The following is a 21162-nucleotide window of genomic DNA, read 5'->3' as shown; positions in this document are numbered from 1 at the left end:
GTGAAGTGGAAAGCAAGACCCCACTAAACGCCAAATGTGCTGTCACCTTGATCTTGTGCTTCCTCACTTCTAAATCTATAAGAAATAAAATTCTGTGGCTTATAAGGCACCTGGTTTATGGTAGTCTTGTTATAATAGCCCGAATGAACTGACACCACTAAACCTGCCCTACAAAACATGCTAAAAGAAGTTCTTTAACCTGAAATTAAAAGACATGAATAGGCAGCATTAACAGATATGAAATATAAAACTCAGAAAAATGTAAGTAAATAATCAAATACAGAATACTCTACTACTGTAATAGTGGTGCATAAATTAATTTTAACTATATTGTGAAAGTTGAAAGGCAAAAGTAGTAAACGTAACTATAGCTACAATAATTTGTTAAAAGATCCAGAATATAAAAAGTTGTAAGTTGTGGTATCAATGACATAAATTGGACAGGGGGAAAAAGTAAAAAGGAAGAGTTTTTGTATGAAAGCAAAATTAAGATATCAGCTTAAAATTGATTGCTCTATTTTTCAAAATGTTCCATGTAAACCCCATGGTAACCAAAAGTTAAAAAAGTATTAAAAAATATGCACAATATAAAGAGAAATGAATCAAAGCACACCACTACCAAAAAAAAATGGTCAAATCACAAAACTGAATAGCAAGAGAGGAAGAAAGCAAAAAGAGTACTACAGGCCGGGCGCGGTGGCTCAAGCCTGTAATCCCAGCACTTTGGGAGGCCGAGACGGGTGGATCACGAGGTCAGGAAATCGAGACCATCCTGGCTAACATGGTGAAACCCCGTCTCTACTAAAAAATACAAAAAACTAGCCGGGCAATGTGACGGACGCCTGTAGTCCCAGCTACTCCGGAGGCTGAGGCAGGAGAATGGCGTGAACACGGGAGGCGGAGCTTGCAGTGAGCTGAAATCCGGCCACTGCACTCCAGCCTGGGCAACAGAGCGAGACTCCGTCTCAAAAAAAAAAAAAAAAAAAAAAAGAGTACTACAAAACAGTCATGAAACAATTTTAAAAATAGCAAGAGTAACTTCTTACCTACCAATAATTATTTTAAATGTAGGTGGATTAAATTCTACAATCAGAAAATATGGAGTTGTTGAATACATTAGAAAATAAGATCCAAAAATATGCTTCCTAGAAGAGATTCACTTTAGCTTTAAGGACACACATAGAATGTAAGTGAAGGGTTGGAAAGAGACATGCAATTCAAATGATAACTGAAGAAGAGCAGGAGTGGCTATTCTGATATCAGATAATATACGCTTTAAGTAAAAAAAAATTGTCACGAGAGACAAAAACAAGATTATACGATAATAAAGGGGTTAATGTGTCAAGAGGATATAGCAAGTAGAAATATATATGCATCTAATATCAAAACCCTAAAATATATAAAGAAAACATTAAGTCACATGAAGGGATAAATTTGACTTAATTATGATATACAATACTTTTAATGTGCCACTGAATTCCATTTGATAGTATTTCATTTAGGATTTTTTCATCCATGTTTATCATGCAAGGAAGATTTAATATATGTAAATCAATAAATGTGAAACACCACATTAACACAATGAAATATAAAAACATATGACCATCCCAATAGAGGATGAAAAAGAATTTGACATAATACAAAATCCTTTCAAGGTAAAAACTCCTAATAAGTTAAGAGTAGAAAGAATGTACCTTAACATAATAAGTACTCTGTAAGTCAGGTATATAGCTAACAATTGTACTCAGTGGTAAAGGACTGAATTTTTCTTCTCTAAAATCAGAAATAAGACAAAGAGGTCAACTCTCACCACTTGTATTCAACACAGTACTAGAAATCCTAGCCAGAGAAATTGGACAACAACAACAACAACAAAATGGGCATCCAAATTGGAAAATAATTATTTAAAAAAAGGCAAAGGACCGCAATAGACTTTTTCTAAAGAAGACATACAAATGGCAAAGGTATATAAAAAGCTGCTCAACATCATTAATCATCATGGAAATGCAAATTAAAACCACAATGAGATATCACCTCACACCTGTTAGATTGACTATTATTAAAAAGACAAAAGATAACATGTAAGGTAATAGATATGTTAATTAGTCTGATTGAGGTAATCACTTCACAATGTTTACATATATCAAAACATGATGTTGTGCACCTTAAACAAATACAATATTTAGCTGTCAATTATACCTCAATAAAGCTGGGAAAATATAAATAAAATAAAACAGAAATTTATTTTTTATAAAAAATTAATACACATAATTTCAATTTCTTGTTACTTTCCTAGTACTCTATAGCAGAATGCTAAGCGAAACTGCAATACCAGTTTTGAATACACTTCAAAAATTATCTTGCCATATTTTGTTTGTTAAAGTGATTAGTGGGACTGGTAGAAGGTAACTGCCCATTGAATTAACACACTTACATGATTAGGCTTTCTTTCCCCACCCAAATCTCATCTGAATTGTAATCCCCATAATTCTCATAACACTTGGGTCAAGGGAGAGACTGGGTAGAGATAACTGAATCATAGGGGTGGTTTCCCCCCTGCTGTTCTTGTGATAGTGATTGAGTTCTCACGAGATCTGATGGTTTTATAAGGGGCTCTTCCCCTTTGCTCAGCAATTCTCCTTCCTGCCGCCTTGTGAAGAAGGTACCTTGCTTCCCCTTCACCTCCCACCGTGAGTATAAGTTTCCTGAGGCCTCCCCAGCCACGCTGAACTGAATCAGTTAACCTCTTTACTTTACAAATTACCCTGTCTCGGGCAGTTTTCTATACCAGTATGAAAACGGACTAATAAACACACCACCTCACTGAGATCACATTAAGGGGAGACTAGTTCTTCTCAAAATATGTTTCCATATTTTTGGTTAATGCTTTACTACCAAGGCCAAACAAAAACTAATGGTAAGCAATGGTGTCTGGAAAGTCCCTTGGCAGCTGACTTGTTACAATTAAAAGAGAGAGGCTAGATTGGAAACCTATATATTACAGGTGGAATTTCTTCAAAACCCAGTCTAACACTTGTACAACTCAGCTGCTTTTGTCCACCAAATTTAGAAAATAATCTGTTTCATTACTGTGTATATTACACACACACACACACACAAATGTAAATAAAACCAGTCATTCATGTAGATTGTCTCTCTAACTGCTCCAGTAAGCAATTGCTGAGATAATATCATTCTCCCCTCTTTTCTCATGCTTCGAAAGCCTCATAAATTATACTTTTCTCAAGCTATTCTATATATGGCTGCCAAAGTAATCCTTAAAGTGAAATTCTAATCTTTGTTTCAGTTCACTCTTTTCCCTCTTTCATATCACACAATTGAATGCACATTCACAAATACATACAAGCATACATATACACAACTGCCACACAGACTTCTGGCTTCTCATTGCCCACAATTTCAGTCCAAATTCTTCACATAGTATTCAAAGTCCTCCACATTTTAGTTCAAGATTCACTTCCCAACAGATTCTGTTTGCTACAGCTGGGGCCTCCTCAAAGACAGTCAATTTTCTCCTCTGTGACTTTACTTGAACATTGTCCCCTCTGCTCAGAATGTCCTTCCTTGTCCTCTCCATGCTTAAAAATTCTGCCCTTTCTTTTCCGTTTCTGCCATCTCTGCTGTGCTACTTAGTCTTTGGCCCTCTGAATTTCCTCACAAATTACAGAAAATAGAGTACTTGCTTCCAGGGTTGTTTTAAAAAGTAAAATAAATTAAATGAGATTCATGTTTACTGGTTATCAAAACTTACCTAGAAGAGTCTCATAACACAAAAGAGAGTGAATCAAGTCTAAGGGCATATGCAACCACTGGGGACCCAGGATAGCTGGAAATTGTGTATGATCTACACTCAGGAGTGGACAGACCAACACCAAGCTTCTGCCAATTGTTGCAGAATTTCTGACCCAATAGTATTGTGTATTATTTCAAGAGTAGCTGCATTTATGAACCATATCCAGCCCTCTGTCTTTCAGTTTATAAATACTGATACATCTGGCAGTACATCAGACAGGAAATACTCTTGGCTAATGTCAATCTGAACATTTCAGTGTACTGAGGCTTCATTTTCTACCTTAAAGGTTGTTGATTTTCAGCCCATGGAGTACAATCAGGAATTCCATTTTCTCTCATGCTTAAGGATTTTATATCCCATTGTTTCGGTTCATAGTTCTCTGTATCTCTCAGATAAATATCCACATTGTGGGTTTGAAATCCCTTTGGTCTTTGTAATAGTTTCCTAGGGATGTCATAGCAAAGTACCACAAATTGAGTACCTTAAAACAACAGAAATTTATTCTCTCATATTACAGAGGCTAGAAGTCTGGAATCAAGCTGTCAGCAGTGCTGATTCCTCTCAGAGGCTCTAAGGGAAAATCTGTTCCATGCCTCTCTCCTAGCTTCTGATAGTCACCAGCAATCCTGGGTGGTCCTTGGCTTATAGATGAATCACTAAACTCTTTCTCCATCTTCACTTGGTGTTCTCCTCTGTGTGTCTTTGTGTCTCTGTGTATTTATGTGGCCTTCTTATAAAAATATCAGTTATTGGATTCAGGGCCTACCCTAATCCAGTATGACCTTATCTTTATCACATGTGCAAAGATCCTATTTGCAAGTAAGGTCAGACTCACGTGTTCCAGGGGCTAGGACCTCAACATACTTATTTTGGGTTTGTGGGGTGGTACACAAGCCAACCCACAATAGTCCTATCTCTGCTCGAGTATCTATAAGATGCTTGAAGAGAACAGTCTGTCTTCCTGGGCCCCACTGTTTGGCAGTTTCTCACATATAAAACACACAAGACCACCATGGATGGATATGAGTTTCTTGGCTGAGTGCTCAGAATTATAGTCCATCCTGGGAGGAAGTTTAGTATTTAACATAACCCCCTGAATCACACAAGTGAGGGCCCTTCTACACTTAGATCTTGAAAAGAAAGGTGTCCTCTATAGACACTCTGTTTCCTTTTTGCTTCAATACTTTTTTTTTTTTTTTTTTTTTTTTGAGACAGAGTCTTGCTCTGTCACCCAGGATGAAGTGCAGTAGCATGACCTCAGTTCACTGCTGCCTCAGCCTCTCAAGTAGCTGGGACTACAGGTGTATGCCACCACACTTGGCTAACTGTTGTATTTTTAATAGAGACAGTTTCATCATATTTGCCAGGCTGGTCTCAAACTCCTGACCTCAAGTGAACCACCCACCTCAGCCTCCCAAAGTGCTGGGATTACAGGCATGAGCCATAATGCCCAGCCCTTTTCATTTTCTTTTCTACATGCAACCTTACCTTCTGAGTCTCTTAGTCCAACATCCTATCCCTCTTTAAGCATAAACTCCAATGAGACTCACAATTCAACCCCTTGTGAGCTGTGTCTGGCTCTGGAGATGGAAGAGATGAAATGTGGTGGTGCCAATGGGCAAGAAGGTGAACACTCCAACTCCCAATTTTCCACCAGCAAGAAGATAGAGTAGATCTCTTGTTGGTTCATCTGAGAAGCAAGCACATCTCTCTAAAACAGATGTGAAATTCTCTTCAACAAACAAAATCTGATTCTCATATCAAGAAAAGGGTAAATTTCTGCTGAGCAGGATCTCATTTCATTTTGCAGAAAAATCAAAGTCCTTAAAGTGAACTCCAAGACCAAATATGAACTCTCCTCCTAGTATCCTCAACTTCCTCTCCTTTCAGACAGCCCTTTCTAACTCTACCACGGCCACATAGTCCTCTTTTACTTAAATAATCTGGGCACATTCCAATCTCAGGGACTTTCCACTTGCCGTCCCTTGTTTGTGGACACTCTACCTCAAAATGTCCATAGGGTCTATTTCTTTATCACCTTGAAGTTTTTGTTACATGGAATCTAACATTCACTTAAAATATCAACATTCCTATACCTCTCCTCTGTAATTATCCCCTTTATCTGTTTTTTTGTTCTCTCAGCACTTTAACTCTATGTGGCATATTATACATTTTATTTGTCATTTTCTGTCTCCCATCACTGGGAAACTTCATAATGATAGGAGTTTTCATACCTTTTTTTTACTGTTGAATCTTCAATACAACAGAACCTCACCATAATAGGTGCTCAATCTATAACTGTAATTGTTGAATAGATAAATGGATGAATTGTGCAAAAAAAGTTGACTTTTTCCTAAACCTGGCTTACATTAAAAAGAGCTTAACTCAAGAGCTATCGATGGCTCTTTTTTCTTTAGGAGGGAAGAAACCAAATTCTCTAGCAGAATTAATTCCAAATTTTCTCCTGAAAAAATAGTTGATGTGAATGTGCATGTACCTATGTCAGTGGGGGACAGAAGCAGAGAGAGGAGAGGTGGAGTTCAGCATCCCATTGTCATCTCGATACTTTTCTCATTTAAATTATTCATGTACCATTCAATTATATACTTTATATATAATTACCTTATATCACCCTTTAAATTTCAGTATGTTACCATCTGTTATTAAATATGATGCTACATATAAATGCATAGCACATGTTCCAGGCATTAATAATTTCTCAATAAATGTTAGTTATAAGTATGCCCCCAGGGAGCATGTGTCTGCTATTTCTGTAAATAGTCACCAGATGGCAATCTGACTCACTTTGAGTGCCTTCACAATTCATGAATTTCTTCCCAAGAATATCTGGAAAATTAAGAAATTTTAATTTTAATCCTTACCACCATCTTTTTCTAGGCAAGTTATCTGTTATCAAACATTAAACATCAATAACATAAGTAATCCTTTACATATGCTAGAAACAAAATCCGTGACCATCGCAACTGCCTCAAATGGGTACATAAAATCCTACATTGTTCAACACCAATCAATTCACTCTGATTCTTAAAGTGATTTAACTTGGTGAACTTATCTATCCCTACCTTTGAAAGCCAAATATCTAGAAATCATTCTTGGTCTCATACTTGACACCTCTTTCTTTCTCTCTCTCTCTCTCTCTCTCTCTCTATTTCTGGTGATAAATCTTATCACCAAATTATATTACATTTATTTTTTAAATATTTCTCAAACCCATTCACTTCTTTTTCCACTCTGTTGCTCCTGCCATAACAAACTAGCAGGCAATCAAGACTCTCCATGCTAACTTTCCGCTCTTTCCCAGCTCTCAGGATTCAGGCACACTGGAATACTGCACCATGCTGCCCTCTCACATTCTAGGGCTTCTGACATGGTTTCCTCTCCATGAAATGTCTTCTCTCAACCACATCTATCCCTTCCACTTACGTAATGTGTTTTCTAAACAATTAATGTAGAAAAAAAAGTAAATTTTACTACTTCCCAATATTTCCCTGTTTTGTATTATATTGTTATTATCATAGAACTACATTCCATTTTTTCATTTATGTCAGTTTATAGTTTTAATTAATTTTATGAGTGTTTTATTACAGTTTTCCCCTCTAGTAACCTATAAATTCCTTGAGAACAGGGATTATGTCTACTTTTACTGTCATTTAATTCCCAGGCCCTGCTTGGTGCCTGGAACACACAAGGCATTTGATATATATTGTTGAGTGAATGAATACAGGTGACCTCCCCATTGACTGTCATTAATATGACTCAGCTCCAAAAATCCCTAGTCTCTCTGTCTCTTTCCCAAATTTCCACATCTTGGAAGATTAAATCTGATTAATCTCTGCTTGGATCATATCCAAACCATGGATCAACAAGGTATGGTCAGAAATTTAAAGTTCAGCTTAGAAATATAGTCATCAAGTTTTTTTTCCCAGAAAAGGGGAGATTACTTTGAGTCAGCAGCTCAGCAAAAAAGTATCTACTACAAATACCTACTGCACTAGGTTTTTATGATGAGTAAATTAGATGTCATACGTGTCATATGGTGTTTTATACAATGTGGAGCATATGTTTAGTATTTTGTAGATACCTCCTTTTTTTTTTTATCACAGTTACCTACCTCTTTGAGTATTTTACATACACACACAGTGATTGTATACCTACCTGAAAATATTTCAACAAGGACCTTTTTTTCACTGCCCTATTCTAAGGCTATAAATTAAGTTGGAATATGATGTACAGCATGTAACCTTACTACTTAATTATCTGGCATAGATTATAAAATGGCATGCATTTATTAAAAAGTATATATTAAAAACTAAGAATCCACAAAGCACTGGCTTAATAAATAGTGAATTGACCCAAGGAGTTCATAACAAGGGTGGTAGAAGATATTCAAACAATCATGATGCCATGAAAAATCTTAGAGCTATATACCAATACCACAGAGGTATAAAGTGAGAAGATGCCATAAGGTATATGCAAGCAGATTTTTGCATGGATATTTACATGTATGTATGAAATATTCTCCAGCATAAATAGCTACTGATCTTGTGTTTTATTCCTTCACAGGATAAATATGGAAGCTGCTCTTCTTTTCATTTGAAGAGCCTTACAGATGTCTTTCAAATTTGCATTGCTGGCTGTCATTTAGTCACAAAAACCTCAAACTCCAACGAACATCTCTCTATCCCCTAAAAAGCCTGTTTTCCTATATTTTCGTGGTGAAAAGACCTTCACTGGCAGTTTAAATCCTGTAAAAATTAGAAATAGGAGGTATATACTGACCAGTGCGAGTGACACAGTGTTTCAACTGTCTACTCTGTCTTGGATTCCTTGATTCCTGGGTCTCCATAATGAAAATTCTGTTTTTTCTTCCAAGCAACTAATATTCTGATTTCCTCAGTTTAGAAGAATCAAACTAACAGTTCAAATATTTAAAACTCAACAACTTAAAAGCAATTGTTAAAATCACAGGGTAGAGGGAGAATATGAATCTTAGAATGATATGGTTCCAAATCAGTTGATTGGACATAAAATATTTTATGCAATTACGGGATTCCTAGGGTTAGACTTCCTTATACATTCTCTTTTCTTCCACCAATTATGGGTTGGATCAAAACCTTAGATAAGTTATAGCTAGTTCCTCTGAGAGAGTGTCTACAATTCCCTAGCAAGAGAATTTCTTCTATCTTTTAGTAAGCTGAAGCTCCCTTGTGTACTCTGTTATTTTAAGTTATGCAAGAATCAGTTGTAAATGTTAAATGGTTACTTCCGAGGCTAATATTGTGTATATCATTATCAAGCCAAGTCCTATTTGTTTTTTATTATCTGCACCCTTTCATGCTTTTCCTCATCTTTTATTTATTTTTTGGTTAAACCACAGCTTAGTTAGCTTTTTCTTCAAGCAATCAGTTTGTTTTAGAAGAAACTTCTTTTGCTTTCTTCGTTAATCCATCACCCAAGTGTAGGAAAGATAAAGTGTATTCTTCTTCAAAATGTTGTTGACAATAGAAATACACTAACTTTAAACTGAGAAAAAAAAAAGAAACCTCTCATCCAGTAGACTATATTAAAAAACAAATATGAAGAGAACATAGTAAAAATCAACCCTCTATAAGTGAACATACTATCCTCACATAATCAAAAAAGCACACACTGTTGCTATTCTCTGACTGAATGTACTCACGTTGAGAGCAAACACTTATAAATTTGCATTCACTTCTGTTGCACCATTAATCTAGACTTCTGAAAATGCTTGCGTCAGAGACAAAGCAACTCAACCATATTCAGAATCGGCAAGAAGAAGTAAATGAATCACAATTATGCATTCCTGGGAGAAAAAAAAGAGATCTGATATGATTAAAACAATGAAGTGGACTAAGAAGTGTATGTAGAAAGACCCAGGATAGCACACAAGACAAAGTCTAATACTGAATGCACAAGTGACACCAATAATAGGAGCAAAGGAGATGTTCTGACAACTACATCTGTTACTAAAATAGATACCGTGACAAATAAAAATAACAAGAACAAGCCCTGTAATGGGATTAAGACAGAGCATAGGAAACTAATGACTGAGGATAAAGACAAACGTGGTGACAGTGGCAGGTAGTGTGACAAATGAAATGCTTAGATAAGCAAAATCCCAGAAACCAGACAGCTGAAAGACCAAGACCAAGATTGAGACACATCTGTCAGCAATACAGATCACATCACACTGTGCCAGAAGACAATGCTAAATTATAAATGCTAATGATAGATGGATTCAGCAAAGCCACAAACAGAACAAAAGAAATGAAATGGAAAAGTACCCCTGCCGCAGTGTTTGATGTAGGTCTTCATTTTAAGGAAGATATAACAGTCATGCTCTCTTATGAAGGGTATCTTTGATTTCAGATAGAAGGGCAGCATGCTATTAAATGCCACCAACTCCTTTCTATCATCATCCTTTAGTTATTAGGAAATGTTCACTTCCATATGGAATCTCAAATTCAGTGGTAAAAGAGTCTTCAGAAAGTAAGATGAGAGAAGAAATGAGGAAGAAGGAAGGAGAATGGAGAGAAAAAAAAGAAAGAAATAAAAGGTGAAAGTAAAGCAGGAAAAAAGTGAGGTAATTTTTTGTAATCAACTGTTGAAATATTTACTGAGAAACTACTGTGTGACAGATACCATACAAGGTGTTAAAGACAATGTGGTGGAAAAAATGCTCATGGTTTCTAGCATTGAGCGTCTTATAGTTTGGCAGCAGGAAAAGACAGTAATTAAATAACCACACAAAGAAAAGCAAAATTGAAATGTTGGTAAGTGTCATGAAGAAAGGGTGCATGATATCATGAGTGTACCTAACAGAGGTTATAGGAAGGCCATGGAAGTCTTCTCTAAGGAATTGGTAATGAAGCTGAGATGCCAAAGAGCAAACGTTGCGGGTGTAGGTGAAGAGTTCTCCAGGCTGTGGGACTGGCACATACAAAGGCCCTGTGGTGAGGAGAATAGTGAAAGAGAAGAATCAAAAAAGGCCACAGGAGAGTGTGGTGGCTGGAACAGAGAACTGGGAGAGTACGGCATGCCTGATGAGGCTTGAGAATTAAGTAGAGGTCAGGCCATGCAAGCTTTCGCATCTTCATCTTAAGAGCAATAAAAGCCACTGAAATTGTAAAACAAAAGAGTATCATGATTTTTACTGAGCAACCACTTATAGGTACAGGCCAGCCTCCTGTCTGAACTCATCTCCTCACTCACCTCACTTACTCCATCTGCCACATAACCCTTCTGCTTTTCATCCAGCTTTCCAGAATCATTCTCAACCCAGGAGTTTTGCATTTGCTGCTCCCCATGTCTAGAACCTTTTCTTCCAGTGCCCATATGTCTCACCCCTTACTTCACCTCAGGTCTCTGCTCAAATGTCTTCTTGTACAAACCTTTCCTGAAAGCTAACATTTTAGGCCCATACTAACCCTTCTCCCCTTTATCCTCTTAACCTGCTTCCTATAGTTTCACTATTTTTATCACTGACAGGAACTATGTTCTAAATTTAATTAAGTTTATAAAACACACATGTGCGTACATACATGCATACACACATGCACAAACAGAATTTGATTCCAGGAAGGAAGGGATGCTACTGCTAACTATGCCTGGTACATAGTGCTGCTCAATAAGTATTAAGCGGGAATAAAAGATTTATAAAGAGTGAATGCTATCTTTCACTTAGATTAGAAGCACACAAAAGATCTCTATTCTGGCCTGGCAATTTTATTATCCACATCCTCTCCATGACTTCAAAGAAGAGGCTCCAATTTAGAAAGAATTATCCATCAGAACCACTTACTCATTTTTCCTAGTTGTATCCAAACACAATACACAAATGAGGAAAAACAAGTGCATAAGATTATTCTACATTAGGCATGCCAAGGAGATGATATTTGCAACTTCACATGTAGGACTTGTAGGATTAAGGGGGTATTATTTGCATGGGAATAAAAGTGTTGCTATCCTAATTGAAAAGTACATAAATCTATGAATAACAGAGAATACCTGCATCAGGAGCACCTAGGAGGGGCAAACAACCCACAGGTATTTTCCTTATGTCACTGAAAACCAGCATGGGGAAGAGCTGCCCTAAAGAACCAAGCCAATTAAATACCATGAACAGTTATTGTGCATTCATTTATTGAGACTTACTTGTACATATTAATACACAAAGCACCATAATAGATGTTGGGGCAAAATTAAGCCATATTGGCAGGCACATTCTAAAACATTGGAGGAAGGAGAAAAGTGCTGAATCTGGTTTTGAAAACACAATTACAGAGAAAAAAGAAAAACAAAATCAAGATATGTGGTAGAAAAGTAGATTGCCATGGGGGCTAGAGGGATAAAGAGAAAGAAAACTAATCTCCTCCCAAATTAAAATTAGAACCCACTGTTCCTACCAACCAAGAAATAATGAACATTCAATAAATATTTCTAAAGTTTTTCCTTTGGAAGGCAGATAAAACCAGAATCTTGTACATGGAAAGCTCTAAACATTTATTTGTAAAGGAAGGAGAAAAAGAGGAAAGTACTAGAAGAGTGAGAATAAATCACCTGCTTATGGTTGAAATTTGTCATCAGTAAAGAAAACTTTGTCCAGTCTTCTGGACTCTTCCATATGAGCTCAAAAGGGCTTTCCCAAATGGATCTGATACAGAGATAAAATAACCACCTGACAATATGTAGGGATACAAAGGTTGTCAGGAACACTTCTGCTTGAAATTCCCATGTTGTCATTTTTAGTTCAAAATATTGATCCCCTCTGTTGAAATGCAAGTATTTTAACTATTATAGCAATTGCCTTATTATTCAGAGTATGGTCAATGTACCAGCAGCATCAGCATCACCTGAGAAACAACTTAGAAATGCAGAATCCCAGAGCTCACCTAGACTTGCTGAATCAGAATCTGCATTTTAATAAAGCCTTTGAGTGACTTACATGCAGATTAAGGTTTAAGATACACTGGTAGATTATAACACTGTGCCCCTGGAAGATAATTCATTAAATATTTGCTTGTCTTTAATGACTTAGACATTTTCACACTATCTTGAGAAGAGTACAGAATGTCAGAATAAATTTACAAAAAACAAATACAGTATTTTTGTATCAAGAGCAATGGGAAAGTTATGATCTTAAGATACAGCCAAAACAGTAAGCTTGAGTCTAAGACGCTAGTCAGACTATGTATAGAACGGGGGCCTGAAAGTGAGCATAGGCTCCTGTACCACAAGGGCTGAGATCAAATGTGAAAGAAGGGAAGGAAGAGGAATGAAAGAGAAAGCAAAGAGCATTACTTTATTATTTTCTTTATGGATGTCCCTGGGTTTTATGCTATTTACCAACAGGATCTGCCTTGGTGTACCATTTTACAATAAATCAACAATGCCCAAATTTGGTCACACATTTTAGAGAGGATGAGAAAGCCATCAATAACCCTGACTTAGTGGTTCTCAGGCTTCTAGTCGTCTTTGAGCTACTAAGTATCTCAGTTGTCTAAAATAGGGCTTGTAGCTTTCTATGCCTCTGTTCTCTCATCCATTTAGAGAAAGTTTGCACTGCAAGCCCTCTACAATGGTTTCCAGCCGCAGTATTCCACAATTCTACTGGCATATTACCAATATATGCCAAATCATGTTAAAAACACACATTTCTATCCAAACAACGGCTTCAGTTGCCACTGAGGAAACTGTTCTCTTTCAAAAAGCAGTGTGACTGTGTACCTTAAAGGAACACTAGTCTGTGGGAGGGGCTGCTTTTAAATAGTGCAGTTCTTTTTGTTTTGTAGCCATCTGTTCCTTTCTCTTCCCCACTTCAGAGTGTTATCCTTATTACCAACATGGAGTCCCTCAGAGCAGGTATCTGGATGAAAGAATGGCATAAAGGAGCTAGAACTGAAATACTAGAGGAGAAATGAAGTATGTATATACACATCCACAAACTCAACATATACACACACGCATGTATATATTATATAGAAGCTGTAACACTTTTCTTATGTTATCCCTAATATTTCATTGGCCTTTTACTTAAATTTCAGCTTCATATCAGCTATCACTGAAATAAATTAATGGAAAGTATGTTTCTACATGTGAATAACATACTAGCCTAAGGGAAATCTCTCACCTAGAAATTGTACAAGGAGACTTGTAGAAGACGTTTGGTTCATGAGCGGAATGGAACATTACACCAAGAACAGATCTGTATAATGCATAAGCATCCTCTAAGAAATCCCCAAATTTTGGGGAGATGATCCTGTCAAAAACTAAATCTCTTGTACCCTGACATAATGGAGGCTTCAAATGATTGAATATGTAGCGTTAATTGTAACAGGTTTTGTTTTATTATTTTAATTTTTTTCATTGACTTTTAAGTTTCAGGATACATATGCAGGATGTGTAGGTTTGTGACATAGGTAAACATGTGCCACGGTGGTTTGCTGCACAGGCCAACCCATCACCTAGGTATTAAGCCCAGCTTCCATTAGCTATTCTTCCTGATGCTCTTCCTTGCTCCGCCCCCACAACAGTCCCCACTGTGTGTTGTTCCCCACCACATGTCTATGTGCTCTCATCGTTCAATTGTTCATCTCCTACTTATAAGTGAAAACACGCAGCGTTTGGTTTCTGCTTCTTGGGTTAGCTTGCTGAGGATAACGGTGATGCTGGCGAGGCTGGGGAGAAAAAGGAATGGTTTTATACCGTTGGTGGGAATGTAAAGTAGTTCAACCATTATAAAAGACAGTGTGGTGATTCCTCAAAGATCTAGAAACAGAAATACCATTTGATCCATCAATCCCACTACTTGGTATATACCCAAAGGAATATAAATCATTCTATTATAAAGATACATGCATGTGTACGTTCATTGCAGCATTATTCACAATAGCGAAGACATGGAATCAACCCACGTGCCCATCAATGAGACACTGGATAAAGAAAATGTGGTACCTATACACCATGGAATACTACACGGCCGTAAAAACGAACAAGATCACGTCCTTTACAGCAACATGGATAGAGCAGAAAACTTATTTTTTAAAGTGCAGTTGGTTTTTATTAATGCTCTAAAGAAGTGGTTTTTGTTTAATTAATTTCATGTTTTATGGTTGTAAGATTACTAACAATTGTATAAATGATACTCAACACTGATAAAATGGGAGAGGATAATGATGCCCATACTATAAGTGAATCTGTTGAATTGGAACCCATTTTTAACTAATGATATCTGGTTTTACTTTCAGTAGATAGAGATTAATAAAAGCCAGATAAAGCCAGTCTCAGTCCTTTCCGCAAGCACCTGCCCATGCTGGAAGGAGTGAATGGAACAAAGGTACAGGCTACAAGAATTCTCCTTTGGGAAATAGTTTTCATTTCTCTCCAAGTAGTATTCCTAAAGTTCTAAAGTTATTTAGTATTCAGTGTTCTAAAGTTCTCAGCTGTAGCTTCCGAAAACCTCTTGTCCTACCATTTGACCATCTGGAAAAAATCTGCTTCAATAAGGATTCCACTACATTCTTTCCACATTTCCATTCTTTCATTAATGTATTTACTAAGATGGCCACTGATGAGTCTTCTCTTATTCATTTATTACTGACAGAAGCATCAAGCTCCTGATCCACATATTTGCCCTTGGTAAACCAATCATGTTATTTCATAAGCTATGCTCTCTCTTTCTTTGCTGCTCAGCCCAATTCTACAAGAACAAACAGCTGGGTAGTTGTAGAACCTGCTGATCTGAGCACAAGTCTGGCAGTCAGTAAATTTGAGTTCAAATCCCAACTCCACCACACGTTTGTTCTAAAGATGTGAGGCTGCCTTATAAAAGCGCTCACCATGGCATTCAAATAAGCCCAGAAGCTACTGTGCTGATGTGCGAGCACAAAGAAATCTTTCTTGCAGCTGTGCTTATGGCATTTTTCAACAGTCTTCTAATGGAGGTTTGGTCTGCCACAAAAAGTGTAATAAAAGGCAAAGAGCAAATGGCCCAGCTTGCCCTTCAGTCAGAATGACTTTGACTGCTCAGAGTCCAGTAGGCGGCAAAGGGAAGATTTCAAGGTCAATTTCCTCACCTTTCAAACCTGTGATTTCATATTAGAAGATCAGGCTGTCAGCTTTCCTGTGTCGACAATTCTCTCTGGGAAGGTTAATGTCACTTCTAAGCTTAATAATGGCCCCAAAGTTAGGAAAGTACTGTAAACATCCTGAATGTGATGAATAAGTCAAAATAAACAAGGATGATAAATGCGAACTGTGCCTGAAATGTTTTAAAGCTAATACTGGTTACAAAAAAAGAGGAAAACATAAGCTATGGTTGTATCCATTGAGGGTCAAGTTTGTGTATAAAAAGGAAAGCATCCTAATGCTATGAGAATTGAATGTATCATCTTCATGTTATGAAATGTAAATCTCCCAGTCCAGCGCTTAGCAATACATATGTTGCTAATAAATAATAAATTTTCAGAAAATTACTTAAGTACCTAATTAAATTTACAAAATTAATATAAATTCTTAGCCTCCTCTTCTGTAAAATGAATACAGTATCATCTCCCTTGCTCATGTCACAAGATCAGGGTGAGTTTAAACATTTTTATACTTAAAAGATGAAGTGAATTGTAAATCACTACAGAATAACCAGGTTTGGCTGCTGGATTTAAAAACTTGTCAAAATGTGTTCATTCAGTTATTCTAAGTTATCATGAATTTTGTTTTTCTCTTGTGCAGTCATCCTCAAGGTGGTTGCACATTGAAACCACCTAGAAAGCTTTTTAAGTTCAATTTCTAGTCCATTACTGTGGTCTGAATGTTTGTGTCCCTCCAAAATTTATAATCACCAATGTGATAGTATTACAAGGTGGAGCCATTGGTAGGCAATTAGATTATGAGGACAAAACCCTCATGAACATGACTAGCGCCCTTATAAAAGAGGTCCCAGAGAGCTACCTTGTCCCTTTCAGCATGTGAGAATACAGCAAGAAGGTGTGATCTATGAATCAGGAAGTGGGCCTTCATTAGGAAGAGAATCTGTTGGCACCTCAATCTTGGACTTCCCAGCTGTTAGAACTGAGGAATTTATGTGGTTTATAAGCTACTCAGTCTCTGGTATTTTGTCACTTTGATAGCAGCACAAAAGGACTACGACACACATCCTAGACAAATATCTAGAGGTGGGAGTGAGAAATTACTATTTTCAAAAGATGCTTTTAATATGCAGTTAAGATAAGGAACCACTGATGGAGTTTAAATCTACTTAACATAATAAACTGGAAAGTCAAGAGCTAAAAATGAAAGGTAGACATGCTCCAAGTAGTGATGCAAACATCTTAACCTTTACACTTCTTCTTGTGTGAACATTTTTTCACTAAACTTCTAATTATCATCTCAACTAACAGAGCTTGGAGGACTGAAGGATTAGTGAAGAAAGAAAGCTTCCACAATTTGGATTAATTGAAAAAATCAGTATAAATTAGTGAAAATTTATAATGTTAAAATACTTTTAAAAGAAATGTAAAAAGTAAATGATATGTAAAACATGCCTTTATCAAAACAAAAGCTTACAAGTTCAAGCAATTCATCTTTCATTTGTGGAGTAAGATACTTGTAGAGGCCCTAGAGTGATTTTTTTAATGAATAAATTTTTAAAATATGTGTAATTAGCAAGTGAGCTGTATTACTATATCATTAGTATATCATATGCACAGAAGATTTTAATACATTTTTGCTACTTATCAGATGACTATGATCTTATAAGGAACAAATATAATATTGCAGCAACCCCTACTTTTCTAATTCTTCCCAGCTAGTTTCTGATACTTTCTTCTACCTACAGATTCAACTGCACACTTCTACTTCTTTTTCTAGCTTTCTCTCTGTTCCCCCTAACAATTCTTACACACATACATGCACACACACTCTCTCTCTCTCAGGACATGTAGGTGTTACTGTGTTCCATCCTAGAGTTTTCGATTTAGTATGTCTTTGGCAAATCTTGAGAATGTGCACATCTAACAAGATCTCAAGAGACACTGATGTTGCAGATCTGAGTATCTCACTTTGAGAACCACTTATCTAATTTTCTAAAGAAAATCTATTCATCAGCTCAATTTCCTAACCAACAGAGCCTAAAATCAGTCTTGTTTTCTATGCCTGCAATATCCTTTGGGCTGAGGATGAGAACTGGCACCTTTGTTATCAATGGAACTCTGTATTTTCCAATTTATTCTGTATCATGTGACTAAACTCAGTATTGGATTGAGGAACTAGCTAATCAAGGACAATAAAATATCACTAGGATCATAATTGTTCTAAAAATTTAATTAAGTACTGATGAATGAGAACTCTTTTCAAGAAGAGTACTACATGCCACCAGTAGGAATAAGCCACCCAAAGAACAAGGAATAATACCATCAAGGAAACTAAACTGCCTTCCAAAGAGTAAGGGTCTGGCTAACTGCAGAACCTTTGAGACAGTACATTTGGGGCTATAGCTGACTTGCTCAGAACCATATTAGGGAAGTTGGGCACAGCAATCATTAGCAAGAGGCATCAAAAACAAGAGGCAGTCTCCACCATCCCTGCCTGCTCCTTACTTTTTTTCTAGATAAGTGGTTCTCAAATTGAGACACTCAGATCTACATCACCAATATCTTTGGAGATTTTCTTAGACATATATATTCTCAAGCCTTGACACAGACATACTGAATCAAAAACTCTGGGATGGAACCCAGTAATCTGTTTTAACAAGTCCAGGTAATACTGATGCATAAACCTCAGAACCACTGTTTTCAGGGTTGAACAAAAATTAAAGTGTGAAACTATTGAAATAAAAATATTAAAGTGTGATAAACCATATTAATGGGCATTAAGTTATTAATCTTGCCAAGACACCATTTTCCAGATAATATTCCATCCCTGACTAACATTCTTCACAATGTTAGGAATGGAACCCTGTCCTTATCTTTAATCTATGTGGCCGAAGTCTTGTGATCATCTAGCCGTTACCTTGCCTCCATTTTCAGGAATGTGAACCCTAGACCTTTGTTCATTCAATTACCAACTGGAAAAGATTCATGAATGTAATGGCTGCCTCTAATAATGGCTACCAATCCTTCTTTTCCTCCTTCCTGTCTCATGACTATTTGAATTTCCTTCTACAATGCAGATTCTCCTGGTTTGTTCACCTTCCATAATTTCCTTTACCATGACTGGCTAAATAAAATCCCTGACCTTCATACAGGAAAGTACCTGGCTATAGCCTGCAGCTGAATGGGTTAGTTATCCACAATATCAAATCATATTCCTCATCTTTCTACACATTACCCAACAACCAAAGGTGTTTTAAATGGGTTAAAACCCAGTCTCTCAGAAAATAATCCCCAATGTGTAGTGTTTGCCAATTTCTGAGGTGGATATACTCTCATGATGGCTGATTTCAAGCTACCAACATAATGTCCCTCAATGAAGAGTTGGTAGCAATGGACCTTAAGAGAAATGGTCAGATTCTGAACATATTTTGAAAACAGGGGCAATGGATTTGCTAATGAATTGGACGTGGGTATAAAAGAAACAATGATGACTCCAATGTCTTTGGTTTGAGCAACTGGAGAAATTCAGGTGGCATTAGATAAGGTGGGGAAACTGTTAGGAGCAAACTAAATAATTTCATTTTAGATGTATTATGTTTGAAGTAACTATTAAATACTAACAACAGATGTCATTTAAGTAGTGCATATAGGAGTTTGGAGTCCAAGGTAGAGTTACAGGCTAGAACTGTACAGTTGCAAATAGTCATCATATAGATGATATTTAAAGCCATGAGACTGGATGAGACTACCAATAGTTAGTTCAGGTATAGAATGGAAGTCCAAAGACAGAGCCTTAGGGGGAAGAAAAAGGAAAGCTGATCAAGGCAGCAACCAGAAAAGTAGAAGCTCTTCGTTTAAAGCTTTCTGTGATTATAACTTGATATACAGTCAGTTGAATAATAAACATTAACCCCTTACAACATGCCATGCACTATTCTGTATAAAGTGTGAACGTCTTATAATACTAAATTGCATTAATAATGAAGGTGACATTCGATAAAGAAATCCTACCTTTGCTAAGGAAGGATAATTTTATTTGAATTAACCCAGTTTTCAAATAAAAGGATCAAAATTAAAGAAGAGTGAATGTTCTCATTGCAATTTGTAGAAAGAACAGCAAAAAAAGAAATTTAAACTATTGTTATACTTACCTCAAGTGCCAACTCCTCCATGAAATACGTCTTGATTGTAATCCTTCAAAATGCATCTTACATTTGATCTGCTATTCTCGTAAATTCTCCTGTGTTCCTCCCAACTATATGTTAGCTGTCTTTCTTCTTATCCTTCCACAAGTGTAGGGTTGGCCTACTCTTAAGTGTTCCATTTAGTTCAACTTGTAATAGTTATTTACAATTTTTTTCTATCCTTAATTCATTCATACATTCATTCATTCATAAAATTACCATTCATTCCATTAGCAAATAAGCACATGCAAGGTATTGTCCTCAGGATATGGCAAGCTTCACACTTCACTTATATCTCTAACCTGACAGGGAGTGTTGCAAATTTCAGATATCAATAAACATCAGGTAGCTTAAACAATAAATTTCCCAACAATTATTATTTAATGTGTTATCCTTGTCTTCTCTCTCAAGTTAAATATCTGTACCAATCCAAAGGCAGAGGCTAAGTAATAGAACAATAAGAGAGAGTTTGGTGGAGTGGAAAGAACACTTGGCCCAGGGTTTAGTAGCTGTTGGGCTTCTCATTTCAATACTGATCTGTTAAGGAGAAAGATAAAGAGTTGATGTGGGTCTCAAAGCAGCATGCACAAATGCAGTCCCAGAAATAAAACCAGAATTCAATCTGTATATAAATTTTATCCCCTTGCTTCTATCATCAAAAATCAGATTTAATATGTTTCTCTGTGTTGCATTTTCAAAAGCAGAAGTTCATTCCCAATGGGCTGATTTACTTCTAAGACTAATTCATTAGAAACTATATCTGCCTTTTGGTTTATTTTATCCTTTTTTTATTTTCTCTTTTTAAAATAAAGTTTAACTATTCTACAACAAAAGAAATAAACATCTACTTTTGTGTACATGATCAAAAGATTACATTCTGAGTCAAAACTTTTTAAACTTATTTATGGGCCTTACTTTCCCTTTTTACAAGAATTAATTTTTAAAAAATTGGGGGAAAACCTTCTATAGTCTCAAGTTCCAATAACTATAAATCAGTATTGTATTTACAGGTAGAATTACATTTGTGCAAAAATAC

Source organism: Macaca nemestrina, chromosome 14 (genome assembly GCF_043159975.1).
Source record: "Macaca nemestrina isolate mMacNem1 chromosome 14, mMacNem.hap1, whole genome shotgun sequence".
In the NCBI taxonomy this organism is placed as follows: domain Eukaryota; kingdom Metazoa; phylum Chordata; class Mammalia; order Primates; family Cercopithecidae; genus Macaca; species Macaca nemestrina.
This window is presented reverse-complemented; position numbering follows the sequence as displayed.